This window comes from Rhodamnia argentea, chromosome 6, assembly GCF_020921035.1.
Source record: "Rhodamnia argentea isolate NSW1041297 chromosome 6, ASM2092103v1, whole genome shotgun sequence".
Taxonomy (NCBI): Eukaryota; Viridiplantae; Streptophyta; class Magnoliopsida; order Myrtales; family Myrtaceae; genus Rhodamnia; species Rhodamnia argentea.
This window is the reverse complement of record NC_063155.1, coordinates 23,988,161-23,994,160: the sequence shown is the minus strand read 5'-3', so window position 1 is coordinate 23,994,160 and position 6,000 is coordinate 23,988,161.

Sequence of the window (6,000 nt, the reverse complement as noted above, 5' to 3'; positions counted from 1 at the left end):
AGAGGAAGAAAGAGAAAGAAAAGAAAGGAATAAAATAAATAAATAAATAAATTGAAAATTATTTAAATATTATTAAAAAATTACCATGTTAGCGCTTGCCGAAAGAAGTTGGCCGGATGGACTGAATTGGTACAAATGCAAAAATTTTAGGACTGAATTAATATAATTGCAATAGATTTGTAACTTTTTTGGTAATTTTCCCTAGTTTTTACCTACCACCTACTAAGCTAGAATCACATACTTTACCTACGCGCTATAGGTTAAGAAACTTGCGGGCTCTAAACTTTTCTACATAAATTGATCACAACCTCAACACTCCCCCTTATCAATTTTCACGGTTCTCCCAGAATGATTCGCTCGCTTCCAGCGCTTGTTGCTATACTGCAAGATGAGGACCTAACTTGACACTATTTGCTTTAACTTCAGCTGGCTCTATAGCTGTGACGTTCAACCGGGTTTTATGAAGCTCAGATTTTAGCAATGCCTCTTTTTACTTTATGCTAGTCTCCATTCTCTGTGGTCATGTTTCTCATTCGTGATTTTCATTTCATGTTTAAGTCGATTTAACTCCATCCGCAACATTTTGATGCCAACAGCTTGGTCCTTACATTCCATCTTCACCTTCTCAACTCTCAGCTTCTTCATCATCTCGTGCATTCCTTACAGTTCCTTCTCACAATTGCTTGTTGTTGTCGTTGCTTGCTTCTTCGAATTCTTCCTTGACTTGCTCTTCTTTGAGGACGTGACAGGATCTATCGAATGATCTGACTTACCTATACAGGCTATGGCTAGCTCTTCTCATTCCTTCACTGCAACAGGCGCTTGGAAGTCTCATTCTTCTGCGCTTCTAATCTCCTTGTTGATAAAAGTTGCAACATTTCCTTCTTCCCGCCTAAACCAACAAACTTTGTCAATGTATCCTACCTTGCCGCAAATGTAGCACCGTCTCCTATGCCTTTTGTTACTCTCATCTTCATTGTCATCCTTGTCGCGATTTCGACGAGCTCCCCCTAATTGAGCGCTTCTCCTTTCTTGTCGCACCTTCCAACTTCTACAACTTTTCTTCTGTTCGCCATCTTCAGTGCCAGAAGCATTTCTCACGTGGGCTATTTATAACCTTCATCACCAGCATTCTCCAAGAAAATATTCCATGTGGACTCTGCTAGACATTGCGTGCCAGCCATTTTGTTGACCACAATTTTTACCTATCACCCACAAAGCAAGAAGCACATACTTTACCTACTCACTATATGTCTAGAAACTTGTGAGCCCAAGAATTGATCACAACTTCAATATTTACTTCATTGCATACCTCAATTCCTTATGTCAAGGGATTTAGCATATCTCCCTAGATGCGTTTATTGTAGACAAAGTGGAGGAAAAAGATATAGCTCTATTCTCTCTTTTTTTTTGGGGGGGTCGAAATATAGCTCTATTCTTTACATGGTGGGAAAACATTGTTAAGCTTTCATTGCGAAAGGTTTGATGAGAGGTGAGCATGGTCCGGGTGGGTAGGTTTCAAACCTAGAACCTGAAACATACCGTGTTATATTTATAACCGGTTTCCAGTTTTTGGAACTTGGAACCTACCCTTTTTGTCTTGGAACCTGCTTTGGAACTTATCCTATTTTTTCGATGAGGTTCTAGGGTCGACCCGAGAACTTTTTTTTCTTTTGTTTCTTTTTCTGATTTCATTTTTTGTAGCAAAATAATATGAGTAGCAATGAAAAGATTCAAAGTAAAAAATAAATAATAAAACTCACTCCCTGTCAAAAGCAACAATCCCTTATATAAGCAATAGAAATTAAAACCACCAAAAACAGAGGAGGTGAAGCGAGCGAGACTAGTTTTTTTTATATTTATTTTACAATAGCTAAAAATCGGTTCTAAAGCCGGTCCGGTTCCCGGGTGGGTCTTCACTTAGAACTACGAACCGGGCCGATTCTAACTAGTTCCCAAAAATTAGAACCTGTTCTCAAATTGGTTTGAATAGCAACCGGTTCCCCGACCTATTTTTCGGGTGATTGTATCCGATTTTTAGGTAAACCCAATATGGTTGCATACTCCTAGGTTCGATAACCTTCACAATCCATCAATTGTGGCAACCCTTGTCGCGGCTACAACTACTCCTAATTTTGATACTAAAAATGGGGATAACACTTTTTTCTTTTGCTACTCAAACAATCCAAGGACAACCTTAGTCTTTAGACCCTTAGTTGAGAAAAGTTATATAACCTGGTGGGGGCAAATTGTCCAAAAGTTAAACTTATTGTACTTTTGTCAATTCAATTTTAAACCTTTTAATTGTGCCGATTGAGTTATAAACATTTTCATGTTTTTCCAGTTGAGTCCATCCAGTCAATTTTGACCGAATATCGATGACATGGGCAAATTTTTAAAAAAAATTTGAAATTTTCATTTTTTATTTTCTTTTTCATTTTCTTTTCTTCTTTCTTTTTTATTTCTTCCTTCGGCGGTCGCTAGGCCTCGGCCATGGCTAGTGACCGACCATAGGCTACGACCTGGTGAGGTCGAGCCTCCCCAAAGCCATGCCACCTTCGAGTGAGAATCAGCCCATCTAGCCTTTGGCGAGGCCGACTCCCACCGGCCTTTGGCAAATGCGACTCTTTCCGGTAGTTGTTGCCTTGGGTCGGTCACCGACTATTGCCGATGCTTAGAGACTAGCGCAGGAAGAAGGAAAAACACAAAAGAAAAGTTCAAAATAATAAAAATATTAAAATATTATCAAAAATTTCCACAACAGCGACGAGCCACATAGGATGGTTGGCATCTATGTTAGCGATTTCTGACCAAATTTGACCAGATAGACTTAATTGAAAAAAATGAATTTTTATGACTTAATTGACACAATTAAAAGGTTTAGGAATAAATTAACAAAAGTATAATGGGTTTATGACTTTTTGGACAATTTTTTCACCTGGGATCTTGTCATGATTATGTCTCTTTTGGCCAAGAATGAACTTGGCTTCATCGATGGAACTATTTCTAGCCAACATCTAATGTAATGTCGGTCTTTTTCGTATTTGACATAGTGTGAATCACCTAGCTCCCTTTACTCAGGTACCTCGAGCTTGTAGAAACCTCTTTTAGGCTTATTCATTTTCTACTCGGGTACCTCCAGCTTGTATGTACCTGTACGCCTAATGCCTTGTGCACCATTGATAGAGCAATGCACTCCTTGTCTTTAGATGATCTTGTTAGAACACCATCTACATAAAGGCTTACGCATTTCTCATCTTGTTCCACTCAACCAATACACACGTTAGTTACCTTTAATTATTTTGTCATCTCCAAAACATCATAAGTGATGTTCCCGACAATATATTCAGGCAAAATGCGAGTTGAATACTGCCTTGTAAATAGGAACTCTTTAATTGGCAAGGTGTAAATAAGAATTCGACATCCATGTCTAGCCGACCATTTAGCATTTCCGACACAAACCCTCCTCAATTATCATCTGGTCAGTCAATTGATGCTTGATAGGAAAAACATTACTTTTCCAGAGATATTAAAATAAAAAAACCAAGCGTAAACCTAATGTAAATCTTCTACTAGTTGCAATATGATCATTGAACTTTCGATTATAATCATCCAGTGTATTCCATATCTTTGCCACGTGACTAATATGTTAGCGCTTCATCAACAGAGATTAGTTGAGTACCAGTCAAAGATTAGTCCAACAGTTTAAAAGAAAAGTTGAATATATCAAGTAATTTAAATTAAAGTTCAATGACCCTATCAAAAACGCAATACGAAACTTACGTTCTTGAGATAAACGAGAGTTCTTGGAATACAGAGACTGATTTATGAGGTCAATCCTCGTCTCTCTTTCGATCTTACCGTCCACTCGTCCCTTCTTCCTCCGGCAAAAAGCTTCTTTTCCCGTTCGCCGTACGCAAGTCCTGAAGTTGCAGAAGAAGAAACGCTCACGAGTCAGGACGGTCGCGCCGTTGAATATCACCATGAAAAAGCTTTCTCGTTCAAAACTCTAATCCGGAATTCACTCCTTTTCGCTAAAACGAAATCAAGGGCACTCAATCGCAAGACAACAAAAAGCCCGCAACAGAAACAATGAATGCACTCCTTCCTGAGGCGTCATATCGGTCTCTGCATATCGGTCTCTGCCTTCCCTTCATCTCATTTGCTTCCCTAATCTTCCCGCCGAGCAAATATGTGGTCCTTACTTTGAGGTTCAGTCACGATCATCAATTACAAATTAAACAGATACTAGGACCTGCAAAATATGGAAATACTATGTATAAACTGATTTTATGGGTAATATGTCAGACAAATAGTCACGAGCTATACGTGAACTTGTCTCTTTTTTTTAGTGGGATCTAGTGTGGATTTTACGAGTTCCTGAAGGATATATTAAAATGAGTACTCGCTCCTCAAATACACGGTTGATAATTAAACCTATTGAGGAAAATTATTGCATGATCCTAATCCATATGAAGCGCAATTCATGCGAACCGTTTGATCGCATAGGCCTCACCTAGAGTCAACCCGATCGAATAGCTTCACCGACATTATGTTGAAACTAGAATGATCTAGCTAGAAAAAGGCACTTACATTCATACAGTCTCTTCCTACCTAGCGGTTTAGGCTCGTGGTTGAATGACCTATTCTTAAATCCGTGGATTTGTGATTCAAGGCAACTTCTCAAAACATTTCGTCGGTTATGGCGCCGTTCCTTGGTCTCTTCTAATACGATAGGTTATGTCAATATGAGATAGATATATATATATATATATTAAGACTTGCCTACTAACTCTTGATTAATAGAGTAACACGCGGCAAATTTTTGTTAAGTGCTGAAACGGGCCTGCTAAAATACTTAATCGCTGCATCACATTACTTAGTAAAAATCGATTTAGGAAACGAGTATTAGTATTCTCCGTTTGTTGCAACAACACGATATCAAGACAACGGTTTCCGCAACCTTTTTGGCCCGTTGTCACTCACCCGAGACCACCTGCTGCCACAACGAGACACCGAGGTTTCCGTTCTCTCTCTTTTTCTTTTTTTGCCTCTTTCTTGACGAACTTTGCGAGTATATGTACGAAGCAAGAGTCCTCAAGGTTTCTCTGGTCTCGCGAAAATGGTACGAACCGCAACGAATCGTCCAAATAGCGTTCAGTTCCTCTTGAACAGCGTGAGCGACCGAGAACCCGACTACTACTCCAAGGCTGAGAGGAGGTTCCGTCGGAGAATCCTTAGGTACTCGAATGCCATTCAGAGCGTGATGGCTCACTGCACTGCCCCGCCGAGGCCGGGCCGCCCAGCCATTCATCCCCCGCCGCCTCCACCTCCCCGCGTAAGCTTCGACATGCCCTTTTTTCTCTTTGAAAAGAAGAATCTTTCTTCCACCTTGAGGGCGTTCATGTCATGGTTACTCTTTCTTGTTGAGAAAAAAAATGGCTTTTAGCGTTTCTTCCTCTGCTAAGCGAAGAGAGAGCTTTCTAGTGTCAGATCTCAAAATGGTTTTTTTCTTCACAACACCTGTAAGGTTTTCTGGGGTCCGATCATGTTGTCTAGTAGACATATCAAGTTGATCTCTCTCTCTCTCGAAAACGAAGAAGAAGAAGATGGAGATCGTAGGATTTGATAGATTCTTCAGTCTGCTAAAGTTTTGTGCACGATGAAGTGAAGAGAAGTTCATAAAATTCTGCAAGTAAAATGGCGATACTCTCTACTTTTTAGATGTTGACGGTGATGCTTTTTGAATAACAGTATTAAAATTGCTTGACACTATTGCCAATCTGTTCACCTGCATTCTGGCCGTTACAAGCTTTTGCCTTCTCTTCTTCTTTGCTGAATCTGTGTTTAACTTGTTATGTCATTAAACACGAGACTAGGACTAGTTAGAACACCACACCCCCCACCCCCCCACCCCCCCCCCCCCCCCCACACACACACACACACACACAAAAGTGCCCTAAAAAGAAAAAAGATAAACCCGAGCATATAGACAAAAAA